General features: G+C 30.9%; 2 long non-coding RNA genes across 2 annotated transcripts; both read left to right on the top strand.

Moving 5' to 3' along the window:
• The first annotated feature begins 9779 nt into the window (after nt 1-9779).
• LOC128280852 (uncharacterized) lies at nt 9780-11210 on the top strand. Its single transcript, XR_008271038.1, has 2 exons — nt 9780-9923; nt 10516-11210. It is a non-coding gene; the product is annotated as an uncharacterized LOC128280852 (long non-coding RNA).
• Nucleotides 11211-24159: 12949 nt separating this feature from the next.
• LOC128280902 (uncharacterized) lies at nt 24160-27194 on the top strand. Its single transcript, XR_008271101.1, has 2 exons — nt 24160-24302; nt 27006-27194. It is a non-coding gene; the product is annotated as an uncharacterized LOC128280902 (long non-coding RNA).
• Nucleotides 27195-27514: the final 320 nt, after the last annotated feature.

The following is a 27514-nucleotide window of genomic DNA, read 5'->3' as shown; positions in this document are numbered from 1 at the left end:
GCATCGCCCTCCTCACGGGTCCGGACTACGTACGCTCTGGCCGGCGCTCTGGCCTTTGACTGTTGTGTAACTATATCGTTGTTTCTTCTGACACCTCCACCTCTAGACACAGAACCCGAACCACCCCTATTAGATCCTCTGCCACGAATAGTAGGTACTGATCTTTGAGATGTTGCAGGTGTGGCACTTTCACCTTTCCGACAATCTCGAATGAAATGATCTGTAGCCCCACATCGAAAACATCGTCGAGTTGTCCTCCAACATTCACCTAAATGTTTCTTTCTGCAATGCTCACAGTCTGGAATTTCTATGCTTCGAGATGGACCTCTCACACTACTAGTAGATACTGTCATCTGTTTACCTCTGGTTCTACCACCTCTATCTGAACTAAAACTGGATCACCAGTCACTTCTTGATTCTCTGAATTTCTTCGATAATGGATTAGAACTAGTAGTTCCCATACGTTTCCCAGCTGATTTACCAATTTCTGATTTTTTAACCAGACCCAGTACTTGTTCTATCATTTTTGCTCGCTCAACCAGATCAACAAGTTCAGTAATTCTGAGACTTACCAATTGAATCTTGATTTCATCTCGCAGATCCCAGTAGAAATCGTTTACAACTATCACCTCGGTTGGAACATATTCTAAAGCATACCTGCTCAATCTAGAGAACTCTCGCTCATAATCCAGTACTGACATATTCCCCTATTTCAACACTAAAAACTCTTGCTTATTCTCTTCGATGTATAATTCCCCAATATACTTCTTCTGAAATTCTTTTTGAAACAAGTCCCAAGTTACCTGATCATTCGGCAAATGTCTAACCACAGATTCCCACCAGAGATACGCTTCTCCTTGTAACAGTGATACAGCACATATCAGACTCTCTCGGGGGGTGCAGTCTAATTGTTGCAAAACTCTTTTTGTTATTTCTATCCAATTTTCAGCAACGAATGGATCAGCTCCTTTTAATCCCTGAAATTCCGTGGCGCCATATTTTCATAGCTCTTTAATCGGGGCCTGTCTGACAGTAGGTACAGATGTAGTAGCAGGTATAGTTCTCACTATATGTTGTAATGCCTGAGCTATATCTCTTAACACTTGTGAGGTATTTCTTTCTCTCCCTACGTTAGGAGATTGATTATTTAACGGATTCACACTAGGTGTAGCAGATTCAGTTTCTTCTAATTCTCGACTTCCAGTATACATTTCCTGTTCAGCAATATCCATTCTTTCATCTAACATTTTATCTATAAAACAAAATCAAATAAATATATTAGCATCCAAAAATCCCGACTCAATTTCGACTCGACAGTGGCATGTACTTCTAAACTCACTTCCGTGCCCAATTTAGCCCGAGAATCGGCTAAACCTGATAGCTCTGATACCAACAATTGTAACACCCCCTAACCCCAAACCGTTACCGAAACGAGGTTATGAGGCATTACCGGACATATCAGAAAACTTACGAATAATTTACAATTAATATAACTTTCATAGTATAATATAATAATTAAGTCCCTATCTTGAACTCTCGAAGTTCAAACACGTATTAAAAGTAGAACGGGACTTGTTTGAGTATTCCAAATTTTTTTTTAAAATTTCGGCAGCATTTCTGCTTATTTTTACCTAAACCTCCTGCAAATTCAAACCAAAACTACCAACACCAATATTTCACATTCATATAACTAATATTTAATCATTAACAAAATTTTAACTTAATAACTATCATAGCATCATTCAAAATTGATTAAAAACTTCATTCATTTAACAACTTTATGTTCATGTATCAAAATATCATGTACTTTCCTTACCATTTCATTTAACCATCTAAATTTTATAATTCATCCTTCACTACCCAACGTAATATACATATTCAAGTGACTAAACAACACCTATGTACATGCCACCTTTACCCAAAAGAAAAATATACATCACCAAATTTGTGTTGGAGTCGGGATTGTTCTAGATCTTTGGTAGGACACTTGACTTCTACTGAACTCACATGACGGAAGAATCAGACATGAGTATGGATATACTCAGTGGTATTACTATAAATCAAGACTATTTAACATTATTAAATTACAAACATCAACCATAAATTTTATAATTATTTAAACTACTTTTATATATAATTATTTTACTTCATAAATCTTAAATTTATAATTAATTTTTCTCATACTAACTCAATTCATAATTTAATTCATACATTCTTTCTCGTACTTTTCAATAGTGCTAAAACAAATTATCTCATTTTCAATATTTAATTTCAATTATTTACCCTATTAACAAAGCTCGGACTATGACAGATACGCGGATTTCCACCCAAACACACCAGAATATCCAACCCAATCACACCCGGAATATTGTAAATCCTCCATAACACACCGGTATAATATATCCTCCCAAACACACCAATAAGGCATTAAATGCCTATTCGGATAAACCGAAGTATATAATAACAGAAACATCTTCTCGGCCGAACTACAATCTCTTCATCACATCACAAATCCAATGGCATGCCATTTGTATCAAATCTAGTCCGACAAGTTAATAGGGTATTATTTTACTTTTTCTAATTTCAATTTCATTTACACAAAAAATTTTCAATACTCATTCAATTCAAATATCTATTATCTTAATTCATATACAAATTAATTTTCACACAAGTGTATACCATCAACACCATACATTTGTCACAATTTATTTATTTTCAATCAATACACTTTTCAAATAATCACATATTCCATAATTCACTTATTCAATTCAATTTGATTCAATTTGCATCACTTTCATTTTCACTCAATATTCATATCAATTTCACATACTTACCTCAAGTCTTACTTACCATTCATAACAATTAAAATTTCAGCAATCAATAATAATCAAAATTCGAATTATAGTAATACACACCGTAATTCTCCCGTTTTAGTCCTCGATGACTTTCTCCTTTCCTTTCGATGCTGATGCTTCAGGTTCTTTGTTGGCTACGAAAATAATAGTAATTTACATTATTATTTACAGCATTAATTATAATAAATAATTAAATTTCTAAACAACTCCTACCTTATTCCCAATTTAATCCTAACTAAACTTAATTATTTTCTTAATCCAATTCACTCTCTTTTTCTATTCAAATTTTGTCTAAACTTATATTTAACTATAAAATTTCCAGCATATTTTCCTAATTTCGAAATTTCTTCAATTTAGTCCCTACAACATAAAACTTATAGCCTAGTTTACAATTTAATCCCTTAATCAATTCTAACTTAGAATTCATTCAATTAAATCCCTAATTCCATAATTTTTCCAACATGAACCCTACTTGGAAACATATGAACTCTTGAACTATGAACTTAATTTCATCAAAATCTTGTTTCAAAGCTTCTAAAACATCAAAATTAACTAAAAAGGACTTAATTGACTTACCAAATTAACTCCAAGCTTCAAATCCTTAATTTTCTCTTTTATTTTTCTTTCCCTTTTTCTTTCTCTCTTTCTCCCCTGCTTCCCGTTTTCAATCCTGTTTCTATTCCCTTTTATTTCTTTATTTCTTTAATTCTTTTATACTTTATTATTTTATTAACATAATATAATATTAATATCATATATTAAAATATCTTTTACTTTAATATTAAGTAAATTAATAATTATATAACAAGTGTACATAATTATACTATTACAAATGTCATTATCTAATTTACTTATTAAATAAAAATCGCATGATTTAATTAATACAATTAATAATTATAAAATATCTTTATACTTAAATTATAAGTAATTAAATATTTAAATTACAAAATGTACCAATACAATTCTTACACATATATATTTTATTACCATACAATTGTCTTCTATTTAATTTATTTATAATATATTATCAATTAAATAATCATAACAATTTAATATAAAACCATAATAATAATCATTATAATATATAAAACCTAAAAAAATCTTTGATTTTATTTCACCAATATGCCACCTCATTTGTAGTCAATGGCTTAATTGCCATTTTAATCTTTTTTATTTTCTATTCTTTATAATTAAACTTTTACCCTTTATTCAATTTAATCCTTTTTATTACTTACTCTAAATTAAGCTAAATTCACTTAATTAGATCCTAATTAGACACACCACTAGGCTCATAAATATTTTTAATAATTATTTTCGAACTTATTTCACTAAGACGGAGGCCCTATAACTCACTTTTCCGATGCCCGTGAATTTCAGGTCATTACACAAAAAACTCCAGCAAACAATACGACATCATAACAACCAGCTTGCTAAAAAGACTCCCACTAACTTCACAAAAACCCCTTGTTCTTGTAACCATTCATACACATCCTTGACCGATTGTGGCCAACCAAAAAATCCTAGAGAAAACAAACATCAAATAAACAATAACCACACCCTAAAAATTCCAAATCATCACAGACAAATCGATCCCAAAAACCAATTACATAGATACAGGGTCATTCCATAAAGCTGTTCAATCGTCCCTTGCATTTTCCCATAATTCCCTTCACACCATCAACATTTCTTAAAAGTTAGCATTCTTAAAACAACAAATTACTTCAAAAAACCCAAACATCTCCTGAATCACCATCCCTTTCCAATAATAAAATCTGAACAAGTACTTCAATCTCCTGATATTAACCACTGAAACCTGATCTCCTCTCTCGTACTAATTTCGAATCTTATTACTCAATCTCCACTCTCATTATTTCTTCAATTACATCTTCTTCATCTCCATGAACATTAAACCCTAATTTCTTTTCGAGTGCCCAAGTGTTATTAGCTTCCCTAAGGATCACCCTCATTCTATTGCTTATATTTGAATCCGAAAGGGATAGATTAACAATCCTCTCATCCTCCTTACGAAATCCCTTCCTTTTTCCTTAGGCTTGGCTCTGTCCCTTTTCTTCCTCTATTTTGACGTTAAAAGGCTGCTTTGGATTTTATACATAGACCGAATCTTCTTATTCAAGCCTTTCTTTTTTTTCCTGCGAAGAATTACTCGGTTCAATTCTTCTTCTAAATCCAAATTTGATTCCAAAAAGTCATCTCTATTTTTTTCATTTTCCTGACATCTATTGTTACCTTCCTCTAGACCTATTAAATCTTCAAGTATAGAAATTCCAGCATTCCTACGGCCCACATGTGATCCGTTTTTAATACCCCTATCCTTTGAAACTTTTAAATCATCCTCTACAACACCCAAACCCATGTCCCTTACATCCTTCAATGCCCTTTCCAACCCATTATCCGTTTCATCTGCCACTCCCAAATTAATTTCTTTAGACACATGCTCTGACTCTACCTCTTCATTTTCCACCTCCAACATTTTCTGACATTTATTACTCTTATTCCCATTTTCAAGATTAACTACCATTAATCCTCTTGACTTGACATTTTCTATTCCCTCCGACGGGATTTTCGGCCTTGTGCTTACCACCGAACCAGCTTTCGAAATGCTATCTTCTACTTTCTTTTCCAACTAGCCTTACTGATAAAGCTATCATTTTTCAACTCCGACAGCCCCCTTTCCCTTACTCTGATCGGAAAAATAACATCGCCAACTTCCAAGCTAACAACTTCATCAATCAAATTCAATTGTGTAATAGAGATCAACAACTCAATTTTTTCAAAATTGTGGACTTTAGTTAGATTTTCGCCTATTGACGCCAGCTTCCCCCATAACCCAGCAACTCTTTTACAAGTTTCATAGTTCCAACAATACAATGGAACTCCTGAAACTTCGATCCAAGACACCCTCTCTTTTATCTTCAATTTCTCCAACCATGGCTCAATTTTAATGAAAAAATCTTTCAAATATGACCACTCAGTTTGCCTTAACAGCTCTATCAGTTCTTCATCTGAAATTTCGACCAAGAAATGTCTTCCTTAAATCCTTCTTACTATTATTTCCCCAAGACCAATTTTTGCTAAACGATCATTAAGGCTTTTTGAATCACATATCGAAATCGATTCGCACACCAAGCATTTCTATAGATTCCATAATAGCTCGTATTTAACATGACCTTGAACTTTTCTGTTTTCAGTTTTCATATCTCCTCTTGCATTATAATCAATCCTTTCATCCCATTTTACTTCTCGAACTGTTTCAACACTCTGTTCCTTAACCTTTTGATCCGAACCAATTCTCCGAGACTTTCTTTTACCATTATAGCTAGCCATTTTCACCCCGATTCTCTTCACCAATAAAAAAAACCATTTAACCTCATTATCGCCCTTAGCGCATCCCTTTCATTAGAAAATCTCACAAACCCAGACATTTTACCATTTCTACACCTTTTAGATGGAATAAAAGCATCAACAACATCACCACGGTATCCAAATAATGCCCACAAACCTTTCCAATACATAGAGATCAGATGTCTCGATTGATTGAGATAATTGAATTATGATAATTGATCTTACATTATGTTCTTGTATTATTGTATTTAAATTTCCAAGTATGATATATTTAATTTCACAAACTTACTAAACATTAAAGTATATATTTATTAAATTAAAAAACTTACATTATAAAAATAAAGACCGAATAAATACAGATTTTTTAAAAAATCTCATAATTCACCTATCTCATATCAAATTTAAAAAAATTTATATCAAATACATTATAAAAAAAAGACAGATAAATTATGTTAAATAAAAATAAAAATAAAAACTTAATTAGTTAGCCATTAATATAGTAGTAAATGACTTGCATTGTTCACATTAGGTCCATCTATAGTTAAACCTTAGATAACTCCTCCTCCCTTCTTTTTGAGATAAAAAAAAAATACGAAGCTTAAACAGTAAATTATAATATAAAAGAAAAACCAAAACCATAATTTTACCTAAATAAGACAGGCAAACTAAAGCAAATGTGAAACCAACAACTTGATTGTCATAATTGATCCAAATTTGCGTCGATCAACGAAAAGCTTATTCCTGTCTTAAACTCTAAAAATAGGTCTGAAAAACGTTTAATTGGTGAGTTGTTTTAAAACGAAAAAACATTAGTAATTTCAAGGTCCCTACTCACAGATCTTCTCTGATCCTATTATTGACTAAAAGAACTTTCCAAACTTTCTTTAACCTATCAACAATTTGCATACATGCATACCTATATTGGACTTTCTAAATCTCACATATATTCAGATATCTAACTATATATATTTGTTGATGGTTGAGCTAATCTTTTCATTTTTTTTATATAAGCATTTGAACTCTTGATAAAAATGAAAGACGAAACTTTCACAAAAAATAATATTTTACTGTTGTCTAGAAGAGTTTGCACCGAATCTTGTCACAAGGGAGATGGTGCCTAAATCTAAATTATTTAGAAGATAGGTTTAGATGGGCGGTGAGTTGCATTGTTACAGTATCTAATTTCACCGCTATCATTGATTTTATACTATCACAAGTAAACGCACCGCTCATCTAAACTCACCTAAAGTCACCTAAAGTCAGATATATGTATATATATTTATATATTTAAATTATTTTTGTAAAGATTATATCTTTATATTTATATTTATATTCAAATATACGTTAAATGGGGTTGAGGAGATGTTTTGAGATAGACATCATCTCCCTGCGACAAGAATCTAGCCAATTCTCCGATGAGAGTGCTTTTTGGCCTTTTCTTACTTAATATTGTACAGAATTCAAGGTTTGCTTCCTTCACTATTTATATCTTGATCTTCAATAAAGCTTCTGCTTTTCTTTTTTTTGTTGTTTGAGTTGAGACTTGAATTTTATATATCTTGACCATCGGTTAAATGGTATAACTTCAATTTTAGTGTCTCTCAAATGTTAATGATTTAATTTAATCCCTTTTAGCCTTTCTGTCTAATGCAGAATTTTCATGTGTTGTCCCTCTCGAAAGCTAAAATTTTAATTTTAGCGATTTTAATAAGAAGTTTTTAGCTTTGATCCCTCAAATCTTTTTAGTTTTATCTCAAATCTTATTGAAGGAAACATTTAGATATTAATACATATTATCATTATTCATAATTTGACTCCACTATTTACGATTTGATCCCCCACTATTTATAGGACTGACATTCTGAGCAAATCTTAGGCATTCTGAGAACATGTGCTAGATCTCGCGGTCCCCTATATGTGAATTTCTTGAGTATATGTGAGCTAGGACCGCAAGCTCCCTTGATTGTCCTCTCACTGTGTATCTTGCATGTATCCATTTAGTGAAGCTTAATCGGGTCGAGGGTAAACAACTTAGATCTTATTTAAATTTCAGATTGGTGACTATTGATGTATAACAAATTTTTATCTTTTGTAATTCTCCCTAAGAGGTTAAAGTGGTTGAAAATGAGAATCCAAATTGAGTGTTACAAAACTATTTTGTTTCCCATAATTACCAAAGCTAAATTTATCACGTCATGTAATTGCATTAATCATTTATAAGATGTGAAGCATAGTGGGTTGGTTAAAGAAGTGTATGTATATATTCTTTCTATTGGCCAAACATCCAAATAATTTTAGACCCACATGGCTCCCCATTATAAAGTAAACGAAAATGATTTATTATCTCTTTACAACGAATATAGAATATTTATTTTCAGCCACAAACTACATTAAAAACAAAATTATTGTTAACCCAAATCTTACTACCAACTAAAAAGATGTTAAAAATCATTATCAAAAAATCAAGTGTTGAATTTTTAAGTTATAAAATTTGTTTAATATATTACTTCAAATTAAATACAGATTATAATTAGATTGCTTGATAAAAGGTAATATAATCTTAAATAAAATAAAATAAAATAGAAAACAATTGAATTTATTCTCTATTAAGTGATAAGTAAGTCCCTATTTACTTATCATTTTCACTGTTTTTGTGGAAAAAATTTATCTAATAGTTTACAACGAGGATTACCAAACATATTTAAAATATTAAATTGCTGAAAATATTAATTTTCAGTTGATTGAATTTTTCTTTACTTTACCAAACAGGGTCTTAGTTCATGAAAATGAATCTTCATTATTTTCTCTAGAAATTTAAAATATATCACATATGTATGTATTAATAAATCATATATGTAGAATATAGATTGTGTTTAAAAATAACATATAATAAATAATGAAATTATAGTCTGAAAATAATTAATAATAAATATATGAAATATGTACGATATTAAAATAAAAATAGATTAAATTATAAGTAAAATAAAATTTATACACATGAATACATCAAATTAAGAATACTAAATGAATATAATTATTTATCACAATATTGTCATCAATATTAAGTTGGTGCCAAGTTAAATGAATACAATATTATTAATATATACAATTAATGGAAGGAATAAAATGTACATAATAATATTAAAATGAAATTTTAACTGAATGATAAATTTAAGGTTTTACTAATATAATTACGATGAGTTCAAATCCTCCATATATATTTTTATTGTTTTCTTAAATAAAAGATTAAAGTGACATTGAATAATATAACTCGTTTTAAATACAAAAAATATTTTTATAACATTTTTAACCGAGTTTACATCTAATTGACTTGATAATAGAGTTTTTTTTTTTTAATAGAGAGATGTGATAATAGTTTAATTCTGTTTTTGTGGGGAGTTTAAAAGTTTTATACCATCGGGTATAGAATACAAAAAAAATTTCCAAATGTGTCCATTGTATAGTGAAAAGATATTTTCAAAAAATAAAAAATAAAAAGAAATTAAAGATTGAAATAGTGAAAAGTGATGTGCCTATAAATACGCAATTGAGCTTAGGCAATGTTGACGAGTAAAAAGAAATCAAGGGTTCAGGTGGGGTTGTGTCGCAGGGGAGATGGCTGGTCCATGCATGCCTATGCTATGCCATGCACATATGCATCAGCCATCTTACCGCGGCAGTACTTTATCTAATCTTTATATTTGAGTAAGTGTATTTCATTTTACTTTTTTTTATATAATATTAAAAATAGGAGATGTCGATCACATAGCTGTCAATTACAATGTTAATTGTTGTTTAATTTCATCTATGATTTTTAATCTTAACTGTACGTTTGGATTAAGGTAGGTAATGTTGGTGAAAATTTTACATTTTATAATTAAGGAGAATTGAATTATAATTTTTTAAAAAGTTAAATATAATTTTATTATATATTAATTTATGATTTTATTATGTTCGAAGAAATTTAATATATGTATTAAAATTTTAATTTAAATCTTTTAGCCTTTGGTTAAACTTTATTACATGTATTTTCACTTTTTTTGCTACTAACCCCACATGGGTCCTTGTAATCATTCCACTTTTGTGATTCCTCTGCTTTTGATTTTTATTTCTTTCATTATTTATTTATTTATTTTGCTCTTTTTTGGGCCAATGACTTAAGTAAATGAAGCATCATACGCAAGACGTGGGAGCCTAGTTTAGGGTATGAGAATTATTCTTTATAAACTAGGTGTTGTCAAAGCTAATTTCACTTAAATTTACAATTTTTGGGGAAATATGCACATCTCTCTTCTAGGCTAATGGGATTGAGACACGAGATTAAAGTTTAGTTGGCTTCTCATACGATTATAAAGATTGTTGATATGGTAGAAAGAGCCAAAATGGCAGAGCAAGCAATGGGATTAGATAAAGAGAAAGTGGATGACAAATCTCAAAGAAAGAGGCCGATCGATTCTAGCTTACAGCCACCTTCTAAACAAGCTAGAGATTTAAGAAGTCAAGGGAGATTTACTACACTTCAGATTGATGCTGAGGGCAGAAACCGATCTAGATAGTCATTTGCTCCAATAGCCAGAATAGACCATCCTGGTCGTACTGTTTGGATACCTCAATGCGATTATTATGGGAAGATTCATAAAGGAGAGTGATGGCGTAAGATCGGTGCATATATTAGATGTGGTTCAATGGAGCATTATGTTCGAGATTGTCCAAAGTCTGTTAATGTTACCTCTATGTCATCTCAAAGATCAACTTCCGCACCTCGAGGTTCTGGTAGTACCCGAGGTGGTGCCAGTGGCAAAGGCATTCAGGGGAGAGTCACTGATTCATCTGTGAATCATGTAGAGGCTACTATTCCTACCATAGGTTATACTGTCAGGACCAAAAAGGATAAAAACAAAATTTATTTTTTATCTCTACTCAGTTTTCAAAATTGTTGTGTAACTTTTCAATTGAATTTGATTTAATGTTATATCAATCACTCTTAAACCATGTCATTTCGTTAATGATAAAATTAAGGTACAATGACTAAAATATTATTATTTCAAACATACAAAGACTAAAATTTTTTTTTAATATTAAATGGACTAAAATTGTAACAGTCCATTTTCAGTGGTATCGGGAACCGTGGTTCAGGACCACAACTCTAATTATCATGTTATTTTATTATTTAATTAGCATCTGGATGGCTGTGGTAATGTCGTATAAAAAATCGATACGTTGATTTTATCATTTGATTATTTTAATTAGGTAAAAGGACTAAAACGTAAACTGTAAAAGTTTAATGTTATTTGTTAATTGTATTAAAGGAGTATAAAATCAAGAATTTAGGGCTTTAAGTGGCAATTTTTGTAATGCCACGATTAATTTATGAGGTTAAGTGTTTAAGTGTATCTGCTTTAGTGGTTAAGTGTTCTAGGTGTGTGTATGAGGTCTTGGGTTCAAGTCTTACTCTTTGGAAATTTTTTTATTTTTTATCCAAGCCTTATTCCTGTTGGGTGGGTAAGGAGTTAGCTTGCTGGAGGTCTTCTGTTTAAATCCCTGCGTGAGTGTGTGTTAAGTTTTGTTCCGGATATCTGTTAGATGTTCGATGGAGTTAGGAGTCTGAAGTAGTTGGATGTGGTTGTTAGTGGGGAGTTGAGATGTTAATCAAGATCAAATTGATTATCTTTTTATTTTATTTTATTTTTTCCAATTTTTTCTCTCTCTTCCAAAAAGTCTGACGTTAGTTTTCTCTTTTCGCTGCCACATTCTTCTTTCTCTTCTTTTTCCTGCAATTCTGTCTTTTATCTGGTGTCGTATCATTGTATTTCGATATTTTAGTGTTCATCGTGCGATTCTGGTAAGTGGGGTTTTGTTTGACTATAGGTTTCAGTTTCTGTAAACTGATTAGGATTTTTCTTTTCGTTGGAATTTTCATTAATGGGGTAAACTAGAAGGAAAGTAATTCTTTGAAAACGTTTTGTGTAGGAGTTGACGGGGAACCTATGGTTAGCGCTTCAATGGCCTAAACCGTGAGAATAGTGGTTATTATCGGTGGTAAGTTCATTTGTACGATTCGATTTTTCAATTGTGGACTTCACAAATTGTCTGTTAATCAGTTGTTGAAATGTTTTTTTTAGGTTCTGGTGGTCTCGGGAGTGTTTCGCATCAAACCCGAACCAGTCGTGTACCTAAAACTCGAGAAAATAAGGTTTTGGAAAAGCTAAAAATTAGGTCTTTCGACGCCACACGAGCATGTGGCCGGCCGTGTGGCTGGCCATGTGCGACACGGCCGTGTGACAGCGATTGTGTAGTCATGTGGTCTACACGGGTAGGCTAGATTAAGCGTGTGGGCCACACCGACGTATGGATTTTGAGCCAAGCTTGTGGGCCACACAGGCAATTCAATTTGGCCATGTGGGCCCACACAGGCATGTGGACCCAAAATATTGAAATTTTCCCTAGGGTCGCACGAGTCAGTCCGATCATCTGTGGGCTACTGTAGGGTCGGTAAGGGCTAATCAAACCCTTTTTAATGTGATCTGATAATCTGGTATCCTGACCTGAGTAGGAAACTAATATGTATGTCTAACTATACTGTTTAAGTATGTATGCTAAATCTGTTATTTTTGATCTGATAATCTGGTATCCTGACCTGAGTAGGAAACTAATATGTATGTCTAACTATACTGTTTAAGTATGTATGCTAAATCTGTTATTTTTGTCTCTGTATTTTGTATTTGTGTTTGGGGTGAGATTTGTATATATGGAGGAAGTGATCTGTACTGCGACCTTCACCTATATTCTAGCAGCTTGACTACTTATTATCTGTTGTGTGTCGCATCGACACTATATGGTGTGTAGGATGGGTGGGTATTTTTAACCCCACATGGTGTGATAAGATAGATGGAGATGGTGTGTAGAGGATGAGGGTAGGATTCTGTATATCTGTCTGGATTATCTGATTCTGATATCTGTATTTGCTAAGGACATAGGTCCGTATTTGTATCTGTCCTGCATATAAGAATATTGTGTACATTTGTATGTTGATCTCTATTGGGTTACACACTGAGTTTATGAAAACTCATATTTATTTGATTGTTCTGTACAGGTAACCCTCGAACTTAGGCGGGTCAGTGCGACGGAGGCTCAGAGGTGACCACTAGATAAAACTGCCTTTGAGTTTTCGGTACTTTTTAAATTTTGGATTTATTTGAGAATTTGTAATTTTTGGGACTCTCTGGACCGTATGGTTTTAACTGTTGGTTTTGGTTTTGATTGTTTTCTATCATGTATTCTTGTTGAAATGATTTACGAAATCGAAGGTTTTACGCAAATAAAGGTTTTTCTGGAAACACGAACTAGGTTTCTAAAATATAATGACTTTTAAGATTTCCGCTGCAAATTATGTTTTGGCGAATAAATAAATTTACGACTATTTTGATTATAAACAAGTAAATAAATATGATTTGTAAAATTTGGACATTTTATAACAAGTAACTTTATAAGGTTTTTTTCGAAATAAAAACAGTTTCAAAACCTTGCTTCGCAACACTCCTAGATTCGGCCATAACGTCTAGTTCAGGTTTGGGGTGTTATAATTTGACCTTAGTTATTAAGTAGTGGACGATAGGTAAATAATTTTTTTTCTTTTAAATTAGAAATATAAACAACTAATGGAAATTTTGTAATTCTAATTAAAAACATAAGATAATAAAAATTAAACAAACATCATCTTCCCTATTTTGGAGAAAAAGAAACCTGAAACTCTATAACTAGGAGAAACTAAACCCGAAACTCCATAGCTAGGAGAAACTAAGGTTTGGTCAAGTTTATTCCTAGTGCATATCAAGAAACAAGTATATTAGTTGATAATCGTGGGAAGGGAAAGGCATTTTAATAATCATCATCGAATACCGGTAGTTACTGCACAGGTAAGTTCGTATTATGTAGTTTATGGTATAATTAGCTGTTTATTATCTATTTACTGAATTAATAGTTGTTGTGATAATTATCAAATGCTTATTTGGATGAAAGATTATATTGAAATAAAAATGTATCGGAAAAGTACGTGGGGCCTATGTGAACTTGATAAATAGTCGGAATAAAAAAGACAAGTCATTAAGAAAAAGCAAGCTTTGAGCCAGTATATTTGTAATAGGCCTTGAGCCTAGCAGGCTTTGAGCTAGTGAATCATTATATTGGGTACTCTGTAGTGATAGCTTGAGGTCAAGCATGTGTTGCAGACTTTCTAAAGCTTGAGGCGTCAATTAATGTCCTAGAGTTGACTGTTTGGATATTTCTCTTCCACAAATCTGAAGTGATTTACTATTGTTCTCTAAGCCAATTGATTGTTTATGTATCATATCACGATTTAATAATATGTTGAATTGATGGTGTGAATGTTACAAGTTGAATTGTCTTGCTTGATTGAGATAGGTGAATTATGATCATTGGTCTTACTTATGTTCTTGTATTATTGTATTTAAATTTCTGGGTATGATATGTTTAATTTCACAAACTTACTAAGCTTTGCATGAGCTTACTTCATTTTGATTTTATTCTTGTAGATTTGTTGGGATCGCAATATCGATTGGATCAGTTTAGGAGATCACATACTATCTGCTATCTTTTCAGTAATCTTTTTGTTGTTTTGGAATGATTGAAAGTGGCATGTAATTAGGATATCTGTTAAAATTAAGTGACCCAAATTCTTATTTAAATAAAATACGATAGAAAATAAAATAAAAGTAAAATCCATATAGAACTAGACTTCTTTTATTTTATTTTAGAATAAGGTTTTTTAAACCTTATTAAACTCCATCTATTTTATATTGATTAGGATAAGGTGTTTCAATCCTACTAGAATATGGCTTTACAAGCCTATAAATAGACATAGTCTATTCCTTTTGTATTGATTCAAATTTTTGACATAGTGAATTTTCTTCTCCTCTGCCCGTGATTTTTTTCCCGAAAGGGTTTCCACGTAAAATTTGCGTGTTTCTTTATTTTTTTATTTCTTTATTTTATTTTTTTCACAAATTAGTATCAGAGCTTCTGAGTTATTCATCTCGATCACGGTAATGGCGTCTTTGAAGTATGAAATTCCGTTGTTGGATCGCAACACCAGATTTGCATTGTGGCAAATTAAGATGCAAGCAGTTCTTGCACAAATGGATCTAGAGGATACTTTGCTAGGGATAGATAGGATGCCTTCGACATTAATAGATGAAGAGAAGAAGCGTAAGGATCGAAAGGCATTAACACAATTACATCTGCATTTGTCCAACGAAATTTTGCAGGATGTGATGAAAGATAAGACTGCCGCTGCATTATGGAAGAGGCTAGAACAAATATGTATGTCGAAAACTCTAACAAGTAAGTTGCATATGAAGCAGCTTCTTTATGCTCATCGTTTGGAGGAAGGTGCGTCTGTACATGAACACTTAACAGTGTTTAAAGAAATTCTCTCAAACTTGGAGATCATGGAGGTTCAGTATGATAAGGAAGATCTAGGGTTGATTCTACTTTGTTCGTTGCCCCGGTCTTATTCAAAATTTAGAGACACGATTTTATATAGCCGCGAGTCTCTCACAGTTGATAAGGTTTATGATTCTTTAACCTCGTATGATAAGATGAAGCATTTTATGGTTAAACCCGACTCTTAGGGAGAGTGTCTCATTGTTCGTGGGAGACAAGATCGGAATGCTGATGATGATCGTGGTAGGACACAGGAACAGAATCCTCGTGGTAAATCTAAAGGTAGATCGAAGTCTTCAAACAGAGGTAAAACTTGTAACTTCTGCAAGAAGAAAGGGCACATTAAATCTGAGTGCTATAAGCTACAAAATAAGATTAAAAGAGAGGCTGCGAATCAAAAGGGAAAACAACCAGAAAATTCCGGTGAAGCTGATGTTGTAGAAGATTACAGCGATGGTGAACTTCTAGTTACTTCTATCAATGATTCTAAAGTAAGCGAGGAATGGATACTTGATTCAGGCTGCACCTTCCACATGAGTCCCAATCGGGATTGGTTTACAACTTACGAAACAGTATCTGAAGGTGTTATTTTGATGGGAAATAATGCTTCGTGTAAAATCGCAGGTGTTGGAACAGTTAAAGTTAAGATGTTTGATGGAGTTGTCAGAGAACTTCGTGAGGTACGACATGTTCCAGAATTAAAGAAAAATTTAATTTCGTTGAGTACTCTTGATTCAAAAGGGTACAGATATACAGCTGAAAGTGGGATTTTAAATATTTCCAAAGGTTCCCTTGTTGTGATGAAAGGGCAAAGAAAAACTTCCAAGTTATATGTTTTGCAGAGTTCTACTATTACTGGTGATGCAGTTGTCGCTTCCTCTTCCTTATCAGATGATGATATTACTAAACTTTGGCATATGCGCCTAGGGCATATGAGTGAGAATGGCATGGTAGAATTGAGTAAAAGAGGACTTCTTGATGGGCAAGGAATTTGCAAACTAAATTTCTGTGAGCACTGTGTTTTTGGGAAGCAAAAGAGAGTTCGATTCACTAGAGGAATCCGTAACACGAAGGGTATATTGGAGTATATTCATTCTGATCTGTGGGGGTCATCCAGAGTGCCTTCGAGAGGTGGAGCTAATTATATGCTAACCTTTATTGATGATTTTTCCAGAAAAGTTTGGGCGTTCTTCCTGAAGCAGAAAAGCAATGTGTTTTCCGCATTTAAGTCTTGAAAAATTATGATTGAAAAACAGACGGGAAAATAGATAAAATACCTCCGCACAGACAATGGCTTAGAGTTCTGTTCTGATGAGTTTAATAGATTGTGCAAGTCAGGAGGGATCATGAGACACTTGACAGTTCGTCATACTCCACAGCAAAACAGCGTTGCAGAACGAATGAACAGAGTGATCATGGAGAAGGTTCGATGTATGTTGTCAAATGCCAACTTATCGAAGTCATTTTGGGCAGAAGCAGCCTCTACTGCATGTTTTTTAATCAACCAATCTCCATTCGTTGCCATTGAGAAAAAGACTCCACAAGAGGTATGGTCTGGTAATCTTGCTAATTATTCTAATTTAAAGATTTTTAGGTGTCCTGCGTATGCTCATGTTGATAATGGAAAATTGGAACCGAGATCCATTAAATGCGTTTTTCTTGGTTATAAAGCTGGTGTAAAAGGGTATAAGTTATGGTGTCCTGAAAATAGAAAAGTTGTGATTCCTTTACAGTTTGAAACAGTTACCAAGACAATGGTACAAGAGGTTTGATTCCTTTATGACTTCTCATGATTTCAAAAAAAGTAGTTTTAACAGTTGTGTTTACTTTAAGAAAAACAGTGATGGTTCTTTTGTGTATCTACTTCTTTATGTTGATGACATGTTGATAGCAACAAAAGATAAATGAGAGATAAGAAAGGTCAAAGCCCAACTAAGTGAAGAATTTGAGATGAAAGATTTAGGACCAGCAAAGAAGATACTTGGTATGGAGATTCTCAGAGATAGAAAAGCAAGTAAATTATACCTAATTCAGAAGGGGTACATTGAGAAAGTTCTTTGCAGGTTCAATATGCAGAGTGCTAAGCCTATTAGTACTCCTTTAGTAGCCTATTTCAGACTTTCATCGGTTTTGTCTCTACAATCAGATGATGAGATTGAGTACGTGCCACATGTTCCATACTCTAGTGCAGTGGGATCTCTCATGTATGCTATGGTTTGTTCACGTCCAGATTTATCATATGCAGTCAGTACAGTTAGCAGATACATGGCGAATCCCGGTAAAGAACACTGGAAAGCAGTTCAGTGGATTCTAAGATACTTACGAGGTACTACTGATGTTTGCTTACAGTTTGGAAGAACTAGAGATGGAGTCATAGGGTATGTTGATGCTGATTTTGTTGGAGACCTTGATAAAAGAAGATCTCTCACAGGTTATGTCTTTACAATCGAAGGTTGTGCAATCAGTTGGAAAGCCACTTTGCAATCTACAGTCGCTTTGTCTACCACTGAAGCTGAGTACATAGCGATTATTGAGGCTTGTAAATAAGCTATTTGGTTGAAGGGACTCTTTAGTGAACTCAATGAAGACCTTCAAATCAGCACAGTATTTTGTAACAGTCAGAGTGCCATCTTTCTTACAAAAGATCAAATGTTTCATGAGAGAACAAAACACATTGATGTTCGGTATCATTTTGTTCGTGATATTATTGCTCGTAGTGATATTGTTGTGAGCAAAATTAGTACTCATGAAAATCCTGCAGATATGATAACTAAGTCACTTCCTATAACCAAGTTTGAGCATTGCTTAGACTTGGTTGGTGTTCATTTTTGAAGTTAAACCCTTAAGGGGTTTTATGGAAGAGATGGAAAAATTGTTTGTTGAAAGTTCGCGATGAAGAACTTGTTCATTGAGAATTTGTGGCAAGGTGGAGATTGTTAGAATTAAGTGACCCAAATTCTTATTTAAATAAAATACGATGGAAAATAAAATAAAAGTAAAATCCATATAGAACTAGACTTCTTTTATTTTATTTTAGAATAAGGTTTTTTAAACCTTATTAAACTCCATCTATTTTATATTGATTAGGATAAGGTGTTTCAATCCTACTAGAATATGGCTTTACAAGCCTATAAATAGACATAGTCTATTCCTTTTGTATTGATTCAAATTTTTGACATAGTGAATTTTCTTCTCCTCTGCCCGTGGTCTTTTTCCCGAAAGGGTTTCCACGTAAAATTTGTGTGTTTCTTTATTTTTTTATTTCTTTATTTAATTTTTTTCACAATATCCATGTGTATATATTTTAACCCTTGGTTGTTAAGTGACTTATGGTGGAATGGTAGCTTGTGATTACCATTTGGATATTTGTTGATGTGGTTGGATTAATATGTTAATTAATGGTAGCTAGCGTTTGGTATTTTTGTAAAATGGAAATGGTCATTATGTGTGATTGAGTAAGAATGTTGTGCTTGATAAAATGGATGTTAGTGTGTTGGTATGTTTAAGCTATTATGAAATATATGAATATGGTAGTTTTTTATGGATTACTTTGATGTTTGAATTGTGGTGTCAATGAAGGCATATTGGTTAGGCACATAAGTTGATTGTGTATTGATATGTTTTGGCTTGTTTAGGCACATTTTGGATGAGTTTTATTGTTGGTTATTGCTTAGCTTGGATCCCCAAGCATTTGGATGTGAAATGACTTGTTTTTTAAGGTAGTTTTGTGTACACACGGCCTATAACATAGGTTGCCACCCACACGATCAAATGACGCGACCATGTGATCCTTTAAATTTTTGTAAGGGATTTGTCCACAGGTCACAGTGAATTACATGACCTAACGACACGGCCATGTGATCTTAACTTCGAATTGTACACGAGCATGTGGAGTAACCACATGGGTATGTAGAGTAGCCACACGACCATGTTTAGGGCCACACAAGCTGGCCTCTGTCACACGGCCGTGTGACCCCTGTTTACACTTTTTACTCAAAATTTCCTAGAATTTTCAATTTAACCCAAAATTGATCTCGATTTATTTTAAATGTTCCGTAAGCTCGATTTAAATCTCAATTTAATTAAAAAGTATGGAAATAATTGATGATGAATTATTTTTGCTATGTTTGATTTAGAATATGAATTATATTAAAGTTTTGCAACTATAACAACTTGTAGCTCGGAACGGTGACCAACCAAATATAGGGTGTTACAAATATATACTTTATAATATGATGTAGGACTTGTACTAAACTTTAACCAAATATAGGATGTCACAAATATATACTTTAATGCTTCAATGTGTGTGTTTTTAAAATCAAGCAAACAACTTAATCCAATAAAAAAAACTTACATATAGACCGAATTCTTGGGAATATTAAAAAAATCTCATATCAGATTTTTAAAAAATAATTATATCAAATTCATTATAAAAATAAGAAAATTAAATTATGTTAAATTAAAATAAAAAAATTAATTAATTAGCCATTAGTATCGTAGCAAATGACTTGCATTGTTTACATTATGTCCATATATACCTTCTCCCCTTCTTTTCGAGATAAAAAAATACGAAGCTTAAAACCTAAATTATAATATAATAGAAAAACCAAAACCATAATTTCACCGAAATAAGACAGGCAAACTAAAGCAAATGTGAAACCAACAACTTGATTGTCATAATTTATTCAAATTTGCGTCGATCAACTAAAAGCTTATTCCTGTCTTAAACTCTAAAAACAAGTCTGAAAAACGTTTAATTGGTGAGTTGTTTTAAAACGAAAAATCATTAGTAATTTCAAGGTCCCTACTCATAGATCTTCTCCGATCCTATTATTTTGACTAAAAGAACTTTCCAAACTTTTCTTTAATTTATAAACAATTTGCACACATACATACCTTTATTGGACTTTCTTAATCTCACATATATTCGGATATCTAACTCTATATATATATATATATATATATATATATATATATATATATATATATATGTTGATGGTTGAGCAAATCTTTTCATTCTTTAATATTTTATAAGCATTTGAACTTTTGACAAAATTAAAAGATAAAACTTCCACTAAAAAGAATATCTTATTGTTTGTCCGAAAAAGTTTACACGGAATCTTGTCGCAAGGGAGATGATGTCTAAATTAAATTATTTAGAAGGTGGATTTAGATGGGTGGTGGAATGAAATGTGTTTAGCTTACTTTTGTCTCACATTACAGTATCTAATTTCATTGCTATCATTGGTTTTATACTAACTGCAGATAAACGCACCGCCCATCCAAACTCACCTAGATATATGTATATGTATTACTTTTTTTTTTTTTTTGGCTGTTTGAGTTGGGACTTGAATTTTATATATCTTGACCACTGGTTAAATGGTATAACTTCAATTTTAGTGTCTCTCAAATATTAATGATTTAATTTAATCCCTTTTAGCCTTTCGGTCAAATGCATAATTTTCATGTTTTGTTCCTCTCGAAAGCTAAAATTTTAATACGAATTTTTTAGCTTTGGTCCCTCAAGTCTTTTTAGTTTTATCTCAAACCCCATCACAATTGAAGGCTTCGCCCTTGATTTTAAGGAACCCTTTTGGTTGATATTTCAATTTCCCCCAAGTGTTAATAATTCAATTTAATCCCTTTTAGTTTGTTATGAAATTTTTCATTTTTTTCAATTTAAGTATTTTAATACAAAATTTTTAGCTTCAAGTTCAATTTAAAAAAAAAAATCTTATCCAATCACGCAATTTGTGACTTTGACCTGATTTTAAAGGCTCGTTTTAGTTCATTTCATTTCATTTTAATTCCAGTGGGAGTTCATATTTGATTAGATTTTGATTGCATTTATTATTTTAGATGAGAGATGTTTTTCACTATCATTGCGGCAGTGACCTACATAGAGACTCGCTGCATCAATGTCTTATTTCCTTCTCTGCTGTGAGTGTCACATGGAAAAGAGGGTACATGTAAAGGTCTCTCCTTGCTCCCACATGTAAATATATCAATAGGGAGGCCTGATTCAAGTAATGGAAATTTGTTTACTCCTTCTAGGAGGCTTAGGTTATACTTTTCTTTCAAGGTTTTATCTTGTACGAGACTACGATCCTCGACTACTTTCTTTATTTTTGTAGCTGAGTTTGTGGCCTTGTTAAGCCTTTGTGCGAAACGTTCGTCGATAATTCCTTTTTCTCTTTCAAAAATGAAAGAAATATTTGATTAAAAAAACAATCCCCTTTACCTTTTTGTTAAATGATTTTTTTTTATCTTAAAAGTTAAAAATTCAATATAAAACACTTTAATACAAAATTTCTAACTTCGCCCTGTCACAAAATTCGTAGTTTGAATCTTAATTTTAAGGGCTACTTTTGATATTTCAATCTCTCCCGATTGTTAATAATTCAATTCAATCCCCTTCAACATCTTTGTCAAATAAAAAATTTTACTTTTAATCCCTCTTAAAAATCAAAATTCAATTAAAACCATTTTAATTCAATTTTTTTAACTTTAATCTCTCAATTTTAAAAAATTTATTTTAATCCCATCCCTGATTTTAAAAGCTCTTTTTAGTTGTGATTTCAATATTTCTACAGTAATATTCTCCTCATGCGTTTTTTTTAAAAGAATATAATTTACTTTTTGCATAGACCAATTTTTTTCTCATTATATCAATTAATTAACTTTGTTGAGTAATTTTTCTCAGTGTTTTATTGAAGGAAACATTAGAGTATTTATACATATTATTATTGTTCATGATTTGACTCTACTCTTCATGACTTGACCCCATTATTCATAAGACTGACATTCTGAGCATATCTTAGGCATTCTGAGCAAATGTATCATTCCAACTCACGTGATATTTTTCTCGTAGTCCTTTGCATGCGAACTCCTTAAGTATATGCGAGCTGGTACTGTAAACTCCCCTGACTGTTCTCTCACTGTATGTCTCGTGCGCGTCCATCTAGTGGAGCATAATCAAATCACAGATAAACGACTCAAATCTTATCTGAATTTCGAGTTGGTAACTATTGGTGTATAACAATTTTTTATCTTCTGTAATTCTCCATAAGAAGTTGACGTCGTTCAAAATGAGAATCCAAATTCAGTGTTACGAAACTATTTTGTTTCCCATAATTATCAAAGCTAAATTGATCACTTCATGTAATTGCATTAATTATTTATTAAGATGTGAAGCATAGTGGGTTGGTTAAAGAAGTGTATGTATATATTCTGTCTATTGGCCAAACATCCAAATAATTTTAGACCCACATGGCTCCCCATTATAAAGTAAACGAAAATGATTTATTATCTCTTTAAAACGAATATAGAATATTTATTTTCAGCCACAAACTACATTAAAAACAAAATTATTGTTAACCCAAATCTTACTACCAACTAAAAATGTTAAAAACAATTATCGAAAAATTAAGTGTTGAATTTACCTTATAAATTTTGTTTAGTGTATTACTTCAAATTAAATAGGATTATAATTAGATTGTTTGATGAATGATAATACAATATTAGATAAAATAAAATAGAAAAAATTTGAATTTATTCTCTATTAAGTGATAAGTAAGTCCTTATTTACTTATCATTTTCCACAGATTTTTGTGAAAAATGTTATCTAATAGTTTTCACGAAGATTACTAAACATGTTTAAAAATTAAATTTTGAAAATATTTATTTTCAGTTGATTGAATTTTTCATCACTTTATCAAACAAGGTCTTAGTTCATGAAAAATAAGTCTTCTTTATTCTCTCTAGAAATTTAAAAATATATCACATGTGTATGTATTAAAATCATATATTTAGAATATAGATTGTGTTTAAAGATAACATACAATAAATAATAAAATTATAGTTTGAAAATTATTAATAATAAATACATGAAATATGTACAATATTAAAATAATAAATAGATTATATTATAAAATGAAATTTATACACATGAATATATCAAATTAAGAATACTAAAATAATACAATTATTTATTACGGTGTTGTCATCAATCTTAAGTTGGTGTCGAGTTAAATGAATACAAAATTATTAATAGATATAATTAATAGAAGTAATAAAGTGTACATAGTAAAATTAAAATAAAATTTTAACTGAGTGATAAATTTAAGGTTTTACTAATGCAATTACCATGGGTTCAAATCCTTCCATATATCTTTTATTGTTTTCTTAAATAAAAATTAAAATGACCTCGAATAATATAACTTATTTTAAATATAAAAAAATATTTTTATAACATTTTTAACCGAGTTTATATCCGATTAACTTGATAATAGTTTAATTCTATTTTTATGGGGAGTTTAAAAGTTTTATACTAAAAGAATAAAGAAAAAATTCCAATTGCAAAGAGAAATGTGTTCATTGTATAGCAAAAGATAGTTTTTAAAAAAAAAAAAAAAGAAATTAAAAGATTGAAATAGTGAAAAGTGATGTGCCTATAAATGCGCAACTGAGCTTAGACAATGTTGAGGAGTAAAAAGAAATCAAGGGTTCATGTGGGGTTCTGTCGCAGGGGAGATGGCTGGTCCATTCATGCCTATGCTATGCCATGCATGTATGCATCAACCATCTCATTGTGACAGAACTCCATCCAATCCTTACATTTGAGTAAGTGTATTTCATTTTATTTTTTTTATATAATGATAAAAATAGGAGATGTCGATAGTACGGTTGGTAATTATAATGTTAATTGTTGTCTGATTTCATCTACGATTAAGGTAGGTAATGTTAAGCGAAAATTCTACATTTTTATAATTAAGAAGAATTGAATTATAATTTTTAAAAGTTAAAATATAATTTTATTATGTATTAATTTATGATTTTATTATTTTCAAAGAAATTTAATATATATTTTTATTTTTAGGGTGAGTATAAATTAAGGGATTGAACAAATTTTCCCTTTTGGTGTTCTTGATAAACGGATAAATTCATTTTAATACTTTCTAAAATTAAAATTTTAATTCAAGTCTTTTAGCCTTTGGTTAAACTATGTTACATGTATTTTCACTTTTTTTTTTGCTACTAACCCCACATGGGTCCTTGTAATCATTTCACTTTTGTGATTCCTCTGCTTTTGATTTTCATTTCTTTCATTATTTTTTATTTATTTTGCTCTTTTTGGGCCAATGACTTGAGTAAATGAAACATCATACGCAAGACGTGGGAGACTAGTTTAGGGTATGGGAATTATTCTTTACAAACAAGGTGCTGTCAAAGCTAATTTCACTTAAATATACAATTTCTGGGGAAATATGCACATCTCTCTTCTAGGCTAATAGAACTTTGAATTTCTTCTTAAATAAAATAAACTTATGTTCAACTCATAAATCCATGTAATATGTTACTCTTCTTATGAGTCAGGTTGGGTTCGATCTGAGCCCAACAAAATTTTAGCCTTGTTTAAAAAGTTTGGACTTAATCCAAAAAATAGGCTTATAATTTTTTTCTCAAATTTGGTCAAGATAAAAATGCTAAATCTGAGCTCAGCCTAGTCCGCATTAATTTTTTTAATTATTGTTTATATAAAAATAAATTTAAAAACATAATACATCAAATAAACTAAAAACATTATAATAAATATTTTCCAACAAATTGAAAATACATATAAAAAATTCTTTATACTTAAATAATACTAACATAGTTACAACTTAACAAGCAAATGCCTTTAAATAGTAGCAAAATTAACAATAAAAAAAAGAGTTATACAATATCCAAACAATAACAACAAAATAATAGCAACATAATAGTGAAATAGTAGCAAAACAGTGAGAAAACTGTAGCAAAACAATAGGTTTTTTTTTTGGTCAAATTCGGGCCTAACCTAGGCCAAAAAACCTTACCTGAGGCCCAACCCAACCCTTTTTTTTTCACAAGCACATTTCTTAGATTTATATTTTTTCCAAACCCTCCCACTTTTCGAACGAACACTCAACCCAACCCATAAATAGGCCTAAGTAGAAAATATATCATTTTGTAGTAAATAATAATAATAATAATATATTCTTTTATAAAAATAAATTAATAAAATGTAGTTTTATATAATCTTATATTATATCCATCAAAAATAAACTCTTCAAACAAATCAAATAAGATAATATAACATATTAATATTAATCAAAATAAACAATAATTTTATTACTAGAGGCTATCAAAACATTCTATAATACAAACTTCTCTTAGGGTGGGTTTAGATGGACGTGCGTTTACTCGCGATTAGTGTAAAAATAGCTGTGGCGATGAGATAAGATATTATAATGATACTATAGCGTGAGACAAAAAGTAAGCAAAATGCACCATACCACACTCTACCGCCCATCCAAACCCACCCTTAACAAGGGCGAAGCCGGGGGGCTGGTATGGGCCTCGGCCCGCCTAAAATGTAAAATTACTATTTCGGCCTTTAAAACTTAATTTTTTTTAAAAATTTTAAATTAGTAAAAGTAAAATTATAATTTAGCCCCTAAAATTATAAAAATTCGATTTAATCCTTTACAAATTATAAAGATATAAACTATAAAAAATTAAAATTTCATCCGCCCCTAAAAAATTATTTTGCCTTCACCCCTAACCCTTAATAATCTTGTTAATTTTTGGTCAAAAGTAGATTTTAAAGTTTAAAATAAATACGTTAGAAATCTAAATAATGAGAGACCAATTTATAAATTATTAAACATCAAAATATTCTTTTATCAATGTTTTAGCATCACAATATTAAAATACAGAGGAGTTTGAGAGAGAGATCGAATAAGCTCATGGGTCAGTTTATCATTGAAATTGCAAAGTGTGGTGAAAAAATGATTTAAAAAAATTTGAAATGTTTAGCATTGCTATTAAAAAATACTTTGAGAAAAATAAAATGTTTAATTTAGAGATGATATTATAAAGTAGAAAATATATATATTTAAATGATATTAAGACCCGTTAACATTATGATTTAGAAAACATATAAATTTAAATTATAATAAAAATATTAAAAAATAATTTATTTAGTAAGTAATGTCATGGTATAAAAAATATATAGACTCAAATTCATTAAAATTATGATATCATTTAGAATCTTGATACTTGATCCTAGAATTGATATATAGTAAAAATAATAATATATAAAATAAACTTTAACTAATAAGTAATATTATTCAAACTAATGAAATAAAATAAAATAAAAACTTAAAAATATATCAAAATAACACTAAATGGAGTTAAATTTTTAATTTTTAACAACTCTAAAAGAATCTATATAAATTATCAAAATTATTGTATGAAAGTGATTGAGTCTTAACTCGATTCTTATCGGTATTGTTGTCAGTGCAGGAGGACGTGAGCTCAAGTGCACTGAAGTGTATTATCCTCTTATTTAAGAGTTGAGGAGGGGCTATGAATAGTTTTAGGCATTATATCAAAGAGAACGAATATAATTAGGAACCCATAATGAAATTATTGTTCAAAAGAAAATTATTGTATGAAAATCATTTTCAATTATATTATCTCAACTATTTTCCATTTTTTAACATATTTTCTCTATTCTTATATTTTCTCTATTCTTACTTTCAATTTTTTGTTATTTTTTAAAGAAAGTTATTGTTGATTTATTGGTTTTAATTTGTTTATATCTCTAATATGTTATATTTACTTTCTCTATTGCCGTATTTTTATATTAAAACAATTAAATTCTAAAGTAAATTATATATAATTATTTGATTTTTTTTATCCTAAAGTTTAATGACGAGCTCATAATATTACGAGCTCACCCTAAGGTACAAATGTAATGACCTAGTGGTGCCAAAATTTGTAGTTTTGAATTTAGGGACTAAAATGCAATA

Source organism: Gossypium arboreum, chromosome 9, assembly GCF_025698485.1.
Source record: "Gossypium arboreum isolate Shixiya-1 chromosome 9, ASM2569848v2, whole genome shotgun sequence".
NCBI lineage: Eukaryota > Viridiplantae > Streptophyta > Magnoliopsida > Malvales > Malvaceae > Gossypium > Gossypium arboreum.
The sequence above is the reverse complement of the archived record's forward strand: the minus strand, read 5'-3'. Positions and strand labels throughout refer to the sequence as shown.